Source organism: Canis aureus, chromosome 26 (assembly GCF_053574225.1).
Source record: "Canis aureus isolate CA01 chromosome 26, VMU_Caureus_v.1.0, whole genome shotgun sequence".
Classification (NCBI taxonomy): Eukaryota; Metazoa; Chordata; class Mammalia; order Carnivora; family Canidae; genus Canis; species Canis aureus.
Genome location: NC_135636.1, coordinates 6,499,016 through 6,517,938, shown reverse-complemented (window position 1 = coordinate 6,517,938; position 18,923 = coordinate 6,499,016). Strand labels below are relative to the sequence as shown.

The window sequence follows — 18,923 nt, the reverse complement described above, 5'->3', positions numbered from 1 at the left end:
AGCACAGTCTGTGGTAAATCAGCCTCGACTTTTCAAAATGCTTTCCATACAGGGAGCATGACCAAAGTCTATACCCTGCATAGTTCATTTCATCTGGGCTCATCGAGCGCACATTTGTGTGGAAAGCTAAAGTTGACTCTACTATAAAAAAAAAATCCATCTTTGTTTCTCTGCGTTGGCTTTGAAAGCGGCAAAGCTGTTGACTAAACATGTGTTTAGACAAATATACTTCACCACCTCCAAGGGACAGAAGAGAAAACTATTCTGTGATTTTCGGGGGTAGGGGATTATCCGAATTACTCCTTCTTAAGATTTAACCAGCAATTAAAATGACCATTTGGGCCAGATAATGGAGGTCAAATTGATATATGGATATTAATTGATATTGACATTCTCCTGTAACTGCTAAAGTGGGTTGAATCAAAACAGGAATGGATCTGTGCTGTGCATAGTCTCATTTCCTGAGGGCAAAGACAGAGAAGTCTTAGTTTGGGATACCACTGGCACAACCACTAAGTAAAGAACTTGAGTACAGATTGTTTACTTGGAACATGATCCCAGGAAACAGGGTGAGAGCCACAAGGGAGAAAGAAGGGGGATCCCTGGGTGGCGCAGCGGTTTAGCACCTGCCTTTGGCCCAGGGCGCGATCCTGGAGATCCGGGATCGAATCCCACGTCGGGCTCCCGGTGCATGGAGCCTGCTTCTCCCTCTGCCTGTGTCTCTGCCTCTCTCTCTCTCTCACTGTGTGCCTATCATAAGTAAAATAAAAATTAAAAAAAAAGAAAAGAGAGAGAGAAAGGGAGGAGAGCCACAAAGGGTGGGTTACTTCTCAGGCTACCAGTGGATGACTGGAGCCTAACCTACAGGGCACCCAGCGAGAAAGCATGTGGAACCCAATCCCGGACTGTCCCACAAGGGGAAGGGAACCTGGGCCATTTTCCTACCAACTCCTGTACTTCATGGATTAAGGGCTTCTTCTGGGGGTGTAAACACTCAAGCTCTCTGAGCGATTGATCCACTGGGGCATGCATTCCTCTGTTCAGAGAAGGCCCTTTCACAGACAAAGCATTCAATGTCAGGGAAACTTTCTGCAGATGACCTCAGGAGGGCCAGGAGGATATGGGCAGGGCATGAACAGCATCACACACAACACACTTCACTGAAGCAGAAGTGGGGGAGGGGAAGAGCAAGAAGGTGAACACTTGTTTACACAGCTCCAAATGAGAGCCCTAGTCATGGAAACGTCTAACCATAAGATAGCAAGAGGCTGCTTCTTGGACAACCATAGTTCTCCCTGGTGTTTTCCATTTGTCATACAATCATACTCTAGCCTGGAGAAACAGGCTCCCACCAGGGCCAGAGACTGCAGCTGTCCAGTGGGCTTATTGTAAAAGCAGAAGAAAGCTGTCATGAGCTCTGGGAGGTTCCACTACAAAGGCTTTGCAAATGTCCCATGTGGGCCATGCGGTTCCTCATGGGAGCCCATCTTCCTAATAGCCTGGGGAGCTAGGTGGATAGACTGTGATCATAAAGAACCAGGAAGTGTACTAAATGCATTTACTGCTTCATGTCTGTAGCATGCTTAACATCCTAATGTCTCTATCATTGTACAAAACCATTTTATATGTTCAATTCAATGAAGCCACACTCTTACTTTAACTCATGCCTTAAATCATTGATTCCCAAAGTGTGATCCCTAGACTGGCAGCATCAACTGTACCTAGAAATTCATTAGCAATACAACATCTCAGAATCTGCCTGCTTGTTCAGAAACCCTTGCAGTAGATCTCAGGAATCTGGGTTTTAACAACTCCTCCAGGAGATCCTGAGGTGCACTAAGGAGCAAGAACCTCCTGGCGACTGACTCCACTTGGAGAACCTCTGCCGCCATGTCTTATCTGCCCTTATTCTCAGTTTTATATGTATATATATTTTACCTTATTCCTTCATTTTATTTTTTTCTTACTCCTCAGGGTTTTTTTTAATAAATTTATTTTTTATTGGTGTTCAATTTACCAACATACAGAATAACACCCAGTGCTCATCCCGTCAAGTGTCCCCCTCAGTGCCCGTCACCCACTCACCCCCACCCCCCGCCCTCCTCCCCTTCCACCACCCCTAGTTCGTTTCCCAGAGTTAACTCCTCAGGTTTTGAGAGAGAGAATGAGAGTGGGAAGAGAGAAAGAGAGAGAGGGAGACAGAAGAATCTCAAGCAGACACCCCACTGAGCACAGAGCCCAACTCGGGGCTGGATCTCACAACCATAAGATCATGACCTGAAACCAAGAGTTCACTTAACCAACTGAGCTGCCCCCTCCTTATACAGTATCAGGTTAATAACACCTTTCCAGAAGGAGGGGAGATTCCCTTGATTCTATTGACACATCTCAAATTTTTACAAAACATGCAAATAGCAAATGCACAGAAACACAGGCACTCGGGATGTCCTACATCTGACTGTCACAACAGGTAAAGCTTTTGAAACCGCCTTTCCCTCTGGGTCTGTTTCTTGTAGGATGATATTTTCTCTTCTCTTTGGACCAATCTTGACCTCAGGAGACTAGTTGAGAAAAGTTGTTCTTCACGTAGAATGGCACGGAAACCAAGGAAGTTCAACAACATGCTCAGCACAGTGAAGAAGGAGCTGGTGACAGGGTTGCAGGGCATACATCCCACTTTCCTTCCCCACCAGCCACAATCTACTGACTCTGCATTCTCCTGCTCACCCTCCTGCGTGCCTCTCAGGACATAGCCATCTTACCCTTGGGTGTCTTTGTCTATACAACTGCTCCTAAGAGCAAACCCAATGCTGCTTCTGCTGTTCTAGTTCAACTGAATGCCCCATTGTCTGTTCTGATTGGAGGGAATCCTGACCCCTGGCACCCACAAAAGGAGCAATGTTCATCTCCAGCATGGCCCCTTCTGATAAGATTTTTAAGAATAAAATCTACTAAACAGATGTTGCAGGTTGGGTTCCATGGCAAGCAGACACTGAAATGGAAACTAGCAGGATGTTTAATCAGGGAATGAGACCTCCAGCTGGGAGAGCAAAGGGAAGGAAGCACATCAGGAGAGGGAGGCCCAAAGAAAGACTTAGCCAATCCTATGGGGAGTTCTGGAGCTGCGCTGGACTTTAGGGCAGTTCCTACTTGAGGCAAGGAAACTGAGCCTTGATCTCAGTTGAACAGGCTCTGGGTAGGAGATGCCTGTGGGAATTCTTCAGCCACCTGGACGTAAGGCCTTCAGCCTTGAAAGGGAGTCCCTGAGACATATCCCAATGTCCAACATGCTGGAGTTTGCCTTGTCTGTTGACTTTGGGACTGACCCTCACAGAGGAAGGACCCTGGAGTACCTTGATCTCCATTTACTATTTTGGATGAGCTATTGGAAAATCATCTGCTTTTCTATTCTTATTTAAAAAAAAAAAAAATCAGCCAAAAAGTAAAAACTTCATTTTCCCTAGTTTTTTTTTTAAAAAGCACAAATATGGATATGTGCCTTTTGTTATTACAATCACCTTCCCCACAAAAGGATTTATTTCCTAGGACACTCATTTTCTCCCTCGATAATCAAATAGAGAATAATTTCCCATTTCCCTACCCCACTCTGTCCCTAAAGTAATGCTTCAAACATAAAGCATACATTCTGGATAATTTCATGCCACATCCAAAGTTTACCTGTGATGGGCTTGAGGGATGACTCAACCATTTAGGAGTCTTACAATAAACCTGAGAAGTTTAATCCATTCATAACACCAAACTGAAAACAGTGCAAGTGTCCATCACAGATGAAAGGATAAACTGTGGGACATCAAAACAATGGAATACTACTTAGCAATGAAACAGGTTGAACTTTTGATACATCTAGTAACATGGATGAACCTCAGAAACATTATGCTTGGTGAAAGAAATCAGGTTCAAAAGACAATGTGCTGTATGATTCAATTTATATAAAGTTCTAAAACAATTAAAATTAAACTATGGTAAAAAAGGAAAGCACAACAAAACCAATTAAGAAGGGCAGGAGATAATTTTCTGGGGTAATAGAAATGTTTTATCATGACAAGGACTTAGATCTCAGAGGTGTCCACATTTATCAAAATTCAGTGAATCGTAAATAAAAAGTGAGTGCATTTTACTATATATAACTTTTTACCTTAAAAACTGCAAACATTTATTGAACCCTAGTTGATAATAAAAGGCATACTGCCGTGTTCAGATGTGAAATGCATGAATGTGTAAAACTTACTTTAGAATCTACCAGAAACAATGAGGGATGGGTAGAATGGTGAGAACATGAGAACATAAGTAAAGGGAAATGTTAATGATTATAGAATCTGGGTGTTTTTTTAATTAAAGATGTATTCATGTATTAGAGAGAGAGAGGGAAGGGTAGGAGAGGACCGAGAGAGAAAGAATTCCAAGCAGACTCCCCAACAAACTCAGAGCCCAAAGAAGAACTCGATCTCACGACCCATGGGATTCTGATCTGAGGTGAAACCAAGAGTCAGGCACTAAGCTGACTGAGCCGTCCAGGCACCCCTGAGTGGCTGCTGTTCAGTGAACAAAGCATCTGACTTTTTATGTGTTTGAGATTCTTCATTATGTAATCCTGAGGGAAACCATTAAAAATTTATTTAGCTCTTTCCCATTCCTGAACTCACCCTCCCCTCGTGGTGACCCCAACTCCTAAGCCATGATGGCAAATATTAATTTCTTGGGAATACCTGACTGGCTTAGTCGGAGGAGCTTGTGGCTCTTGATCTCAAGGTCATAAGCTGGCACCCCACGTTGGGTATAGAGATTACTAAAAAATAAACTTTAAAAAGTTAATTTCTTATACACAGGGGTCTTTGGAGACCTTTACACGAGCAAGAGGAGAATTTTGAGAATATTTTGTAAGAATATACTTAAGTAGCACTGTTTGGTTTGTACCAGAACCAAGTTTTGCATCTATTTAGGATGTACTGGGTTATTCTTCAAACTCAATTATTTTGAGTCCTGGTGCAAATAGGGAGGCTCTTCAGAACCTGTGGGCATGTACAGAGTATGCATCACTCTGCCTCTAATGATGAGAATGCTTAGTGGAGCAAGCTCGTGGACTATTATTAAAAGAAAATAATTCTTATTTATTATGGACTGAATATCTCTTTCTCCCCAAATTCACCCTAGCTCTCAAGGGGATGGCATTTGCAGGTGGGGACTTTGGGAGATAATTAGGTTTAGATGAGGTCCTGAGGATGGAGCTCTCACGATGGAATTAGCATCCTTAAAAGAAGAGAGCTTTCTCTCGCTCTCTCTCTCTCTCTGTCTCTCTCTCTTTCTATCTCTGCCATGTGAGGACTCAAGCCAGGATGACTGCCTTAATCAAACACAGAATCTGCCAGAACCTTGACCTTAGATTTTCTAGCCTCAAGAACTGTGAGAAACAGACGTCTGATATTTTGTTACAGCAGCCCAAGCAGACTAATATATAATTGTTCTGAATTAACTTCCAAGATTCAGGCTGATTCTAAACACCAGCTTTCACTAAGTGGCTTTAAAATCTCTTACTATTTAGCCCCATTGGTAAGTCATTCAAAATCTCCATTCTTTGTTTCTATAAGGTGGCGGTGTGAACACATGTCCCGAAGTGGCATCCACCATGGACAGGCTAGGGCCCAGGGGTAAAGAGAGGGGAGGGACAGAAGAGGTCCAGTATCATGGAGGTGATGCTAGTTGTGTTGATTGCCAGAAATGCCATAACAGTAAATTCCAAAAGTTGCTGGCTGTAGCCAGTGATTAAGGAAGGCCATGACTAAGAGAGCCTTAGACACAGGTTGACATAAGTGAGAAGGAGTGGAGGCGGCATGGTGGGGACAGTGTCCCTGAAAAGCTTGGTGGGGAATAGTGAAGGATATGCTGAGAGTAAAGACTGCCAGTATGTATTGAGCTCTTACTTGGTGCCAAGCACTACTCCACAAACTTTCCACTGAATTGTGAAAGTGTGAGAAAAACCCTATGAAGTGGGAGTGATTATCAGCTCCCAGACAGACAAAAACCTGAGACCCTTAGAGGTGAGAAGTACCCAGTGGCATGTAGCCACCCTGTGAGCTGAGTGGAGCTCTACTAACTCTAGCCCTCTTGGCCAAGCTCAGCTTCTGGTCTTGCTCTGCAATACAAGTGGGGGCTACTGAATAGAGGCGCTGGGAAGATTCAGTGTGATGCAGTAATGGATGTGAACATGTTTTAGAAAATGAAAATCACTCCACAAACATCAGAAACTGTTGTTGTTATATTTCTCATCTGTTCTGGAGAAGAGAGGGTGCTCTTTCATCAGCTGAGAGTGGCCTGGGCCATGACACCGTGGAAGTTCCTCTATACCAAAGGGTAATCGTTGGCTGTTGGTCACACGGTGTAGTTAAAAAAGCCTCAGACCTTTTGCCAGTGTGAGTAGTGGTTTCACAGGCAGATGGCCCTGACAATGAAATGCTCACAGGATCTATAAGAAACACCTCCCTGCAAAAAGGTCCTCTCCACACCCCCAACCCCTCCCACCCCCCCGCACCACCACCACCCCTGCCCTGAGGATTCTCTTGCCCTATTTGTTCCCTCAGCTACAGGAAGCTCCCAACCATGATGCTTCATAACCTTGCCCATCTTTCGAGCAAGCCCACAGGTGCTGTGCTTGGGTAATCTGATGGGCACCTCTCCCTTTTGATGGCAGCAGCTGCCTCTCCCACGTGGCTCGCTTGTCCTCATCTAGAATGTGGGTTGGTGTGAGTAAGGACAAGGGACAACAGTGGCTGTTTGGGGCACACCTGCTTCAGATCTTGTTTACAGACCTCCTCATCCCCCACCCCCTACCAGGGACCAGGAGCCCTCTGTGTATTCAGCAGATGTTTTGCCGATGCTGTTTTTTACAGGCACAGCGTTTTTCTTTCTTTTTTTTTTTTTTTTAAGGACTTGCAAACAGCTGTCCAATGGGCTACTTGCTTCTAAGAACACATTTCTTCTGCAAACAACAGCTTGAATCTGGAATAGCCTTCAGATCTGATACCCTTCCTTGGTGTCCCATCCCCAGTTTTTTGCTTGCCAAAAGTTTCCCCAGCCGAACACCAGAGAAAGTAAAGGCAAGGATGTGATTTTGACAGTGACCAAAGTCTGCAGCCTCCTGCAATTCAGCAGTAACCTTTGGGAAGCCCCAGCTAACCCAGCATGGGTAGCCTCTGCCTTCCCCTTTACATGGTGGTCCTGGTACCTTAGAGGATCGTCCTTGCCACTGAAGGAAACTGAAAGAAATTCTGGGAAACTTGAATCACCTCAACTTGACATTTTTGTCTTATATTTAGAGTTGTCTATTTTACCCACAAAAACTGCCTATCTCAAAAAAAAAAAAAAAAACTGCCTATCTCTAAGGCTTCGATGTGAACGTGCTTCATCTGTGATCACAGAGGTCCATAGAATACGGGGACACAGAAGACACAGATAGGGAATATTTCAGAAGGGAAGGAATGTAAAGAGAGTGAAAAGGTGTATAGGGATGATGGTGAGGGGCTCCAAACCATCACTCCTCTTAAATTATCCTTTGAAATGACCACAATTTTTCTCCTGTACCATGAACAAGCCTTCCCCCCATTCCCTCTTTGGAGTCCTTGTTGCTTCTTTTCATCACTACCTATTTTACACCGACCCAGAGACCCCATGCTCTCTACTTAGGGTCAGTGGACCCAGGAGGCTGGGCTATATCTAGGTGCTGGCTTGACAGTTTACTGGAGACAATTAATTCAGCCCCAAAGGCCTTCTATTACTTGTGTGAATGCTATCATCGGCCAATCTGAAATGGCCATTATGAGAAAAATATGAGTGAGCTTACGATCCTCCATCCTCAGCACTGAAAAACCAACTCCAAAATCATGCTCTCTATATGGGATGTCTATAGATTGTTGAATATATCTTGAATATATATTGTTGCCTGGGGTACAACAGACAGAACAAAATTGCTGTCTCCTTTTTACCAGGTGAAATGAACAGAGCATTAGACTTTGAATCAGGACATGTGGGTTTGAGTTCCAGCTTTGCTAGTGTCCAATGTCTTGGGAAAGTTACTGACTTTTCCTCTTTAACCACCTCAAAAATTATAGACCTAATCATAACAACCAGCACAAATGCCGCCTATGCAATTTAGTTGGGGGTTAGGTGCCTGTGGTTCAGATGTAGAGATCGAGGGTAAAACGCTGAGGACTAGAAGAATGGGATCGTTAGGATCTGCTATTCTTAGGGGTAACCTTCCATAGTCACACCCCCAAGAAACCAAGGATTCATCTCACTACAGAAACCACCTATCACCAGCTCAAGGCACATACCTTCAAGCTGTCCTCTTCATCACAGTGCTCAACATGCTCCATTCTGAAACACAAAGGCACACACTCATGGCCTTGGCTTTGCACTGCTCTTTCAGCCTCGATCCCCCTCCTGTTTCCACCTGGCTGCCCTGCACTGCCGGCTGGTGCTCTGCACCGCATTCTCACCTTCTCCACTCAGAAGTGGCTCCACTCAGCAATGGCTCTTTTTCACTCCAGCTCTGCTGTTTGGGGTGACAGTTCTCCTGATTCAACACATCTGTGGTGGTTTATGCTGTGTCAACTTAGCTAACCTGGGAAAAAAATTTTCCAGAATCCCTATTTCTGTATTGTTCTGGGTTAGCACTGATCAAAAGAGGAATTAGTACAAGTTTTGGACTGCAGAAGCAAAGGTGTGACCATTACCCTCAAGGGATGGCCAAGTGGTTGGATACAATGATGGACAGAGGTAGAAGTACCTGGTGGGAGTCAACCTGTCCTGGTTCTTCTCTGCTCTGCGTCTAGTTCATTTTCTTGACCCTCTGCCCTGCTGACCAAGAACTGAATTGGACATCAGTAGTGGTAGCTACACTGACGAAATAGTTTCCCATAGATCTACCTCCAAGCTCCCCCATCATGGTCCATCTTCTATAGTAGGTTGTGCTTGTCTTCTGAGATTGACTGGTTGGTGATACATACTACTCTGGTCTTCCAAAACCCACTTCCAAATCTTCACTCCTCCAACTATGGACAGTAGAAAAAAAAGTCCAATTCCTTTCATAAGTCTCTTCTCCCTTAACATTCACCATATCTTTTCTTCCTCCTCAATGCCACATCCTTGTGATACTCATAGTTCAGGCTTCCCAGGACCAGGAAATGGGAAACAAGTAAAGAACATCACAGGATCCCAGGTACCAAAGATCCTTTTATTCAGTTACACCATTTTTATAATAGAAAGCTTCATCTTATTTGTCTCAATTTTTTTTTTTTTAGTGTAAGAGTCCTTTCCCCAAACCAGCACAGACATTTCTCAGCACCTTCTTTTCTGAAACCTTCAGGGTGATCAACATGGCAAAACAAAGCTGATGGCTAAAGCCTAAATCAGGGACTCCCAGAAGGGGTTAATAATTTCTGACACCCCTGCAGGATCTCCATAAATGTCAAGCCATGTTGCAAAATTCTAAAATGATAATTACCATAACTTCACTCTAAACCTAAAAGGTTGGAAAAAGAGATGGCCAACAGGAAATGAAGCAAGAGGAGTTGCAAAGTCAAATGATCAAGAAGATACCTTCTTGCGAGGTTAGGAGGTGGGTTTTGAGAGGAGAGGTGGGGCTACTCTCTGGAAGTGTTGCTAGAAGTGACTCCCAGGGTCTGGGTGGCCAGCACCCAAGCTATCATGACTATAAATATAGTGTGTCAGGTGACAGATGGGCTCCAACAACTCCTTGGTGACGTTACCTGGTGCCTGCAGAGGGACCTTGAGGAGCAAGGATCAGCAAACAGGAAGGAATTAAAATGTCTCCTACCAGCAGTGAAGATAAGCCTTTTATAGGGGCAGGCTGAGCAAGATTAAAAAAAAAAAAAAAAAAAAAAAAAGTTTGCCCCAGAAGAACAAAGAAGTCATTCTTTTTCTTATGTGGTGGGGTGGGAGTGGGGGTAGGGGCAGAGTGAGGAAACTTCTACTCAAAGCCATTCAGGAAACTGAGGCAGCCTTTGAAATTCCCATTTTGAATTTAACAACCAACGTTTGTCCCAATTCCTGCTTGGTGTGCCAGCTGGGAGACAGGGGAACCCCAAAGTAGGCCTCTGTGGAGTGTAGGATAGAGCCACCTGTCTCCTGGGGAGCTGACAGCAGATGCTGGGTTGGGGGTGAACAAGGCTCTGAACCCAGAGGAGACACCTAGGTAAGGAAAGGGAGCCCAGCCCAGCAGGGGATGACATAAAAGAGGTGCAAAGAGGTGTCTGGGGAAACAAGCAAGAGTTTGGCTTGCCCAGCGCACAGAGGAGAGTGATCAGAGAGGACACAGATCTAGAAGGCAGGGCCACCCAGTAAAGAATTCACAGGTCTTGTTAAAGAAGCCAGACTTTGGTCCTCAGGGCACTGGGCTCTGTCCAGGGACCATTTGCATCATTTCCATGATCTGGTAGGTTTCAGGAGGCCAGATTGTTTGGAAGCAATACCACAATTATCTTATTCCCAAGTTTTAAAGCACTAAATTAGGGGTGCCTGGGGAGCTCAGTTGGTTAGGCATCTTCCTTCAGCTTAGATCATGATCCTAGGGTCCTAGGATCCAGCCCCATGTCAGGCTCTGCTCAGCAGGGAGTCTGCTTCTCCCTTTCCCCCTGCTCCTTCTCTCTCTCACTCTCAAATAAATAAATAAACATTTTTTTAAAAAATTGTACCTGAACATCTTGAGGTTCACAGTGTCATTCTTGTTTGGAATTTGCTTGACAGCAGGGGTTCGGGGTTCAGTCCCCACAAAGGTATGGGAAGGCTCTCCCTGCCGGGAGCCATCTACGGGCCAACTATGGAAAGGGGAGTTCCGAATTCAAACACGGGAATGTTGGCATAAGTCAGAGTCCTGATGTGAGTTAGAGATTGTCTGGGAACTCCACGTTGGTGAAAAGGTAGGAAATTTCAGATAGAGGTGATTATAAAGCCATGCTGCACAATCACTAGAGTTCAAGCCCTTGAATCTGCTCTGGGACACAAACCACATGTCAGGTGCTCAGAGGCCACACGTGGGTGGCTGCAGGCTATGGTACTAGACAGGGCAGAAGTACAACATCCTCACAGACAGTTCTATTGACCATGCTGCCCTAGACACTGACATTTTACCCCATCATAAGCAATACTGGACACACAAGTGTTTGAAACCACCCTCCCACATCCCACATTGCCTTTTGTTTTTCACTAAGCAGAGGTTTAGGGATGGAGAATTCTACAGAAATTCTTGTAATTGGCCAGGTTCATCCCTAGGCTTCCAATTACCTGGTTAACATATGTGTGTTAATGGTTTGTAGGTGTCTTACACGTTTGTATGTACACGTGTGCGTAGAAGCAGGGCTCTATTTCATGCTGCATCCTAGGCAGAACGAAACCATCTGTATTAAACCAGCTAAAAATGTTCTCACAGTCTCAGTGAGGAGACAGAAAGCACCTGCAGGCAGCACCTGGTATTGAATATGCTGATGACCCTCTTGGCACCTCTTGGGCATTGGCTTGCATCTGTTCTGAACACAGGAGAGCCATAGCTTGTGAATTCTATCGTTGATGTGTAGGGCACAAATATGGTTGAAAGTAACCCCTGAAAAATCTCTGAAATTACTCAGAAAGATGATGCCATATTGTATCTTGGTATGGGCAAACCTCCAGCATCCGTTTCTCCTCCAGCAGCAGAAAAAAAATGGCCATTTCCTTACACAAGCAGCTGGTGAAGTATTGGCTGGAGTTCCAGTATTCATTTGTGAGAACACAAGAATCTTACCAGTTGCTCATGCTCAGAGAAACAGGCAGGACCCAAACCAAGGGAGCAGAAGAGTTCACAGGCAGCCCTTCTCCCCCAGTGGGACGGCAGCTATGCACAAGTAGGACCTGCTGGCTGTCTCTTGACCTACAGAGTAGGATCCATGGGCATTAAGTGCACCTATGGGGTAGGCACCAGAGTGTTGCTGTGCCAGCTACCTGTGTATAAACATAATCACTCCATACCATACATCACTGCCTCCCAGAACCAAACTCCTGCCAGGCCACTGGGCCAGATTTCCCTAGTCTGCACTGCTGGGTGGTCCGCAAGGGCAACTTTGCAATGCAGAGGAAGCTCTGCCCTCTAATTCCTTCCTGCCTCCAGCCCCACCCCTTACCAGGTGGAGAGTGTCTCTTGGTGAGAAAGCAGGCAGTGCCTCTCACAGCCTCAAAACAAGATGATTCCCCTTATTTCAAATCACTGTGAATAGAAGTGTTAGCAAGTAGAGATTGCAGGGAGCAAGGAAAGTGGCAACAGGTAAGCATTTTTTGGACCAGGCATGTGGTTCTGAACACCTCTGTGTATGAGGACCCAGTCAAGCTATTTAATGAAAAGTTTCCTTTTCCTGATAGCATGAGGGAGAGTGAACCTCCAGAGTAAGATGATAGAGGACACAATCACTTCTGTGCTGATTTGTTGAAGGCTCAGGGGTCTCTTAACAGAAGTAGGTCTACAGGGTTATATTATGTGATCCTAACAAATGTGGGATTACAAAAAAAAAAATCACTGTCTTAATGCTTTCTGTGTAATTTGAAGAGAAAGTACCAATGTCAAAGTATTTTCATATTTCCACCCAGATGTTTGCTGTCTAGGCTGGCTATTGAGGGCAGCTCAGGGGTTTAAACATGTTCTGTTTATCTTGCTTCCCTAATGTGTGTTTGAGTGGCCAGAAAACATTTGCTTGGATTTTTTTTTTTTTTAATATTCTGGAAATGATTTTGAGATTGGAATTACAAATGGCACGCACAGGCAGCCCGGGTGGCTCAGTGGTTTAGCACTGCCTTCAGCCCAGGGTGTGATCCTAGAGACTCAGGATCGAGTCCCACGTCAGGCTCCCTGTATGGAGCCTACTTCTCCATATACCTGTGTCTCTGCCACTCTCTCTCTCTCTGTCTCTCATGAATAAATAAATAAACAAATAAAATCTTTAAAAAGAAATGGCGTGCACACTCCCCACCACCTGAAGACATATTGGCCCCAGCCTCAAAAGACAGCTTCACCTGCCCTTTCCTGTCACAGAGAAAGAAGTGGAGATTATAGGTAGATTGTGCCTTGAAAGATAGCACTTAGGGGCACCTGGGTGGCTCAGTTGGTCAAGTGTCTGTCTTCAGACAGGTCATGATCCTGAGGTTCTGGGATCAAGCCCCACATCAGGCTCCCTACTCAGCTAAGAGACTGCTTCTCCCTCTCCCTGACCTCCTTTTGTGCTCTCGCTCTCTCTTTCTCTCTTTCAAATGAATAAAATCTTAAAAATAATAATACAATTTAAAGAAAGGTAGCACTTACAACTGCTCAGTGCTGTGATTCAAAATGTTATACAGGCTGTGCAACCAATAAAATTGTCCTTAAAAATAGCATGCTGAATTTGATATGATTTACCTTTTTATATGATAAAAGCTATATGTTTATATGTTAACCATAAAATTATCATAGGTGATTTTAGAATAAGCAAATGTTACCAATTTAAACTAGAATTAGTATACCAGCTAGTCATTAAACTAGTAGAATATCTCCTTTTTGAGTTTTACAGATTGAGGTCTGTGCCATACAAAGTTATTTGCGAGAATCCCTGTGTGGCTCAGTGGTTTAGCATCTGTCTTCCACCCAGGGCGTGATCCTGGAGTCCCGGGTTCGAGTCCTGCATTGGGCTCCCTGCATGGAGCCTGCTTCTCCCTCTGCCTGTGTCTGCCTCTGTGTGTGTGTGTGTGTGTGTGTGTTTGTCTTTCATGAATAAATAAATAAAATCTAAAACAAAACAAAACAAAGTTATTTGAAAATAGGGCCAGTTATTTTTCTGAAGAAATCTTGAGAAACGTAGGAGTCATCCAAACTTCCCATTGTACAGAAGAGAAAAATGAGGCCCACAGAGGAGAATTAGTCAGCCAAAAAGCAGTTCATCAGCAAAGCTGAGAAAAGTGTGGCATCTTCTCTTCTACGTCCACTAAGGCTTTTATTTTACTTTACTGCTTCTCTCCCTTTAAGAAGCTCAGAAATAAGTTGGAATTTCCAATTCACTTCTGAAGTGAAAGTACACAGAGAAGCTCTGTGGCATGGCTAACCATCAATAAATAAAATCTTAAATAAAATAAAATTAAATAACTTTTAAAAAATTGTAAAAGCTAACTGACATTCCAGCTCTTCAAACAGCATGTAGGCAAGCTGGCTGTCACTCGGCTTTTGTCAGCCTGACACGAGATGACCAGCACAGGTGAACCACTCTGGGGAGAGCCACCCAGTAGGCTCAAAGTACACATTTGCCAGTGCCCTCTGATAGAAGGGATCTAGACTGGCAGGGGTCAATGTTCCCAGGGTCCTCACCAACTCACCCTCACTGGTCACCTAAGGCCACCCAAACACATTTTGATCCAGATTTATTAACCACCACCACAACAACAAGCAGAATGGGCCATGGGGGAAAAGGTCATTTTGCCTCTGAACAGGAGAGGGGTGCCAGGGACTAACAGGGAAATGGGAAGAGAAATTATACCAGTGGTGACTAATAAGGCTGTGTGTATAAGTAAGTCTTCAGCATGCTTGTAGAAGTCTAGTACCTACTGGTTCCTGGCATCACCCACGTTCCCCCCGCGTGTATAAGAGGTGGCAGGGGGGTGTGACAGCAGCCCTGCCAAAGTCAGTACACCCAGCCTGTGGGCCAGCCCTGGGACAGAAGGGACCTGTGGACCCCCTGCACAGTAAGTAACAGGAGGCTAAGAGCACCTAAGGATTCAAGGGTGCCTTTTAGGGCAATCATTCCATCTTGCTGAACGTGTGCAGCCACCACACAAGGAAAGTGAACAGAAACTGCTGCTTGCTCTGCAGGTCAGAGAAGGTATGGAAATTTGCTAAGGTCATCTGGATAGTTGACAATAAAACAAGACAAGTCCCTAGCTTTCCCGTGTCCTTTTAGTGTTCTTTACACCATGACCACCATTTCTGAGGAGGAAGCCTTAACTGACAAGGAGCTTGAGGTTTATCAGCTTACTTAATTCCTCTGTAGGCCAGAGTGCTTGGGGAATTTTGGCCAAACAAGCAAAGAACAAACAATCAACAGAATAACTCCATATCGGAGAGGCAGAGTTTTCTCCACTCTCACTGCCCTCTCAGTGACCATTCAGGTGGGCTCTGGGTACCACAGGCAACCTGCCTCCTTGGCTTTTGCTCTGCTCCTGTTTACCTGTTTTGTCAAGAAGGGGGCAGTGTGTCAGGGCCTTGCAGGGCATTAATAAAGATAAGAGAGGCCCTAGCTACAAAACAGAGTTTTCAAAAACTTTCCCCTGGTTTCCCTGGCTGCAGGGCTGCGTGCACAGACACACACAGCCACTGATGCAGGAACTGTTATTGCCATCCGATTATTGTCATTATAATGTCTATTCAACTGCCCCTTTGTAAGTTCCTAGAGGGCAGGGACCGTGTCTTAGGCCGCTTTTCATGAATTCATGCCTTCCTGCTTCCATTCACTCATCCTACAAACATTTATTGAGTGCAGCCCTCACTGTGCCCACACAGGGACGCAGACACAGAAAATACATTACATCCTGTGTGTCCTCCGCCGTACAGCCCTGCCCTGGCGGCCAGCCCTCATCCACCCTTCTGGGAATGGAGACCCAAATAGGGCACAGATGCACTATCTATATAGCAGCCCCGAGGCCATGGGGCAACTATGGGGTGACATCCTCCCCCAACATCCTTGCTCCATCCAAACTTCTATAATGTGCCCATATTTCTTTTATAATAAAAACAGCAATCTAATAAAGTCTATTTTTAACCCTGTTTTAAATCTAAAATTCTACTTTTTTCAGCCTTGGCTATCCATTCAGATCACTTGAGGAATGCTGAAATCCTGGCCACGCGTCCCCCATGCAATGAGTCTGATCTCTTGGCCTGGGCATTGGGAGTTTTCAAAGCCTCCAGGTGATTCTGATGTGCAGCCACAGTGAGTATCACCATTCAAACCCTAGAGAGGGGACAGAAAGCAGTAGGCTCATAAGCAGGGATTGCTCTTGGATTTGTTTCTCTGCAAACCAGCCATGTATTTGGACTCCAAGACCCTGACTCTTCCTGTCCTGATCCCACATTACTCACCTGCTCCTCCGTTCCTGAGATGTCACTGGGCTCCATGTCTGCCCACCTGCTCTTGCATCAGGATGCTCCCATTTGCCTGGGGACTCAGGACACACACTTCTGTGCTCTCTGGTCCAGCTAAGGCTCCAGGACTCTGGCCCAACATGGGGTCATCTGCTTCACAATATTCTCTGACTTCCAAAAACCTGCTCACCCCCACTGTGCAGATGTCAGGACCCTACTCCTCTCAGCCTGGAGCGAAAACCTCTTTTTTATCCCCCTCATTGTCAGATACATGCCACTCCCACTCCTGGTGGCAATAATGTCCTTTGAGAAAGGGGGATCCTGTTGAGGTATCAGCACATGCAGCCTTTTGGTGGTTTTGGGACATGCCAGGGGGCGTCCGTGGAGGGCCAATGATCCAAAGATCATTCCAGATGACAAATACCAGAGTATGCATCCTGGTATCATGTGGACAAAGATGACTCCTGGAATGTGCAAATCAAAACCACAATGAGATACCACTTCATATCCCCTAAGAGAGCCATAATCATTTTTAGAAAAAAGAATATAAGTTTTGGCAAAGAGGTGGAGAAACTATAACTTTTGTATGTGGCTGGTGGGAAAATAAAATGGTATAGCTGCTCTGGAGGGCAGTTTGGTGGCTCTTCAAAAATTTTAGCACAGAATTCTCATATGACTCAGCAATTTCACTCCAAGGTATATGCCCCCAAAACTGAAAACAGATACCCAAATACATGTACTGGCCCGTTCATAGCAGCATTATTCACCATAGCCAAAAGGTGAAAACAGTCCAGATGTCGGATGAATGGATACATTCATGAATGAATTTATATATATATATTTATATATATAGTGCATATATACATTTAACTGTTTAGTGAATAATACATATATGATAGTAAAATATATTAATTCAACAGGTTAATTCAACATTAAATTAAATCTAATATTAGATTACCTTACAAAGCGTAGAACATACACCAAACTTGAAACTGAAGGATGAGATTAAAAATATAAAGGAATTCCTCTTTCCTTGAGCCCCCAGTGGGGACCACCAATCTGTTAGACTGCTCCCACAATTGCTTCTCTTCCCCAAGATATTCCAGAAGTTAAAATCTGAAGAGATTTCCCATCCTCTATCTTTGCTTTCCTTTCTGCCTTCAGTGAAGATTTAGATTTAAGGACAAGATTTGTTGTGCTGCTGGTTTTAAAGCAACTGTTTTGTTTTCCAAATTTCCTCTAGAAAGACAGCGTGGGCATTTGGATTCCTTCAACTTGATCTGTGTGCTCTGAGTTTAGGACATGCCCATGAGCATAATGAAATAAAGGTGGGGATCTCTGGGTGCTAGAACATGAGTGTGGACACATATGTTTAAAGATCTCCAAACACAGAGCTATTTTCAACTCCATACTCTATGCTTCTTGGAGCCCCTGTGCATCTAACTTTTTGTTTACCCCTTATCAAACCCAGTCTCCTGGATAGATAAGAAGCATGTCCTGAAAGTCCAAGTGAGGGGTGGAGATAAGGCAGCTAGGTGGTGCTTGGCATCCAGGCCTGAGGTCGGACCGCTGGGGTGAGGGCTTGAAGGGTGAGTTTCAAGGACAGCATCACCATGAAGCTGATTTCTATGGTTACCATTGTGAAGACATACCGGAGACAGTTGTAGCCAACAGTATGATCTTCGAACAATGTGGGGGTAAAGGACACCACCCCCCCACTTATGACTCTGACTCCTCTAAAACTTAACAATTAATAGTCTCCTGTGACTGGAAGCCTTACTGATCACACAAACCATTGATTAATAATATTGTGCACACTATGTGTATTATGCATTGTCTTCTTACAATAGAGTAAGCTAGAGACAAAAAATATATTAAGGAAATCATAAAGAAGAGAAAATACATTTATAGCCCCATACTGTTTTTATTTTTAAAAATCCACATATAAGTGTATCTTCACAGTTCAAATCGTGTTGTCCAGGGATCAACTGTGTGTCTACATTGTGATATGTAGAAAACGAACATGGGGACATATTACTTCTGAGCAGGACAAGGCAGAGCAGGAGAAATCAATTCTGAAAAGATTATTTTGCTTGATTAAAAATTTTTGTTTACAAAATAAAATCCATGAACTGCTTTAATTATCTTCTTATGCTGTTACTCTAAAGCACAATGGGCAAGTTGACAAGGAAATCTATATATGTGGAGCCATATGAAGATGCCAATATCTGACTGCATTAGGCCTACAAAAGTGTAAAGTTCAAATAGTTCAACCTAGCCCTTAGGTAACATAAGCAGAAAACCTTTTACTGGGGTATAAAAAATATATTGAGGGTGTGGGTCTAATTTAAGAACAATTAACTGGGATGCCTGGGTGGCTCAATGGTTGGGGTCTGCCTTCAGCTCAGGTCGTGATCCTGGGGTCCTGGGATCGACTCCCACATCGGGCTCCCTGTATGGAGCCTGCTTCTCCCTCTCCCCGTGTCTCTGAATCTCTGTCTGTGTCTCTCTCATGAATAAATAAATAAAGTCTTAAAAAAAAAAAAAAAAAGGAAACAATTAACCAAGAAAGAAAATTAAATCGGCAATACTTACATTTGAATGAATACAGAAATTCCTCCTAAAAGAAGAAAAATCAAATAGGCAAGTAAGGCTTTTACACACAGTGATAATGTAATGTAATAGATGGACAGACGGAAAATCCATATCCCCTTTCAAAACTGTCCTCTTTCCGTAGAAGGACAAACCATCATCAAGAGTGTTGAGA

The 18,923-nt window shown here is 44.2% G+C and overlaps 1 long non-coding RNA gene across 3 annotated transcripts; it reads right to left on the bottom strand.

Moving 5' to 3' along the window:
- Positions 1-614: 614 nt before the first annotated feature.
- Positions 615-18,739, bottom strand: LOC144297829 (uncharacterized). Of its 3 annotated transcripts, none has more exons than XR_013364682.1 (3): positions 17,115-17,763; positions 15,862-16,025; positions 615-750 (listed from the first exon to the last, which is right to left on the bottom strand). It is a non-coding gene; the product is annotated as an uncharacterized LOC144297829 (long non-coding RNA). The 3 variants fall into 3 exon arrangements; XR_013364683.1 differs by lacking the exon at positions 615-750 and adding an exon at positions 14,241-15,245; XR_013364681.1 differs by lacking the exon at positions 615-750 and having other exon boundaries at positions 15,525-16,025; positions 17,115-18,739.
- Positions 18,740-18,923: the final 184 nt, after the last annotated feature.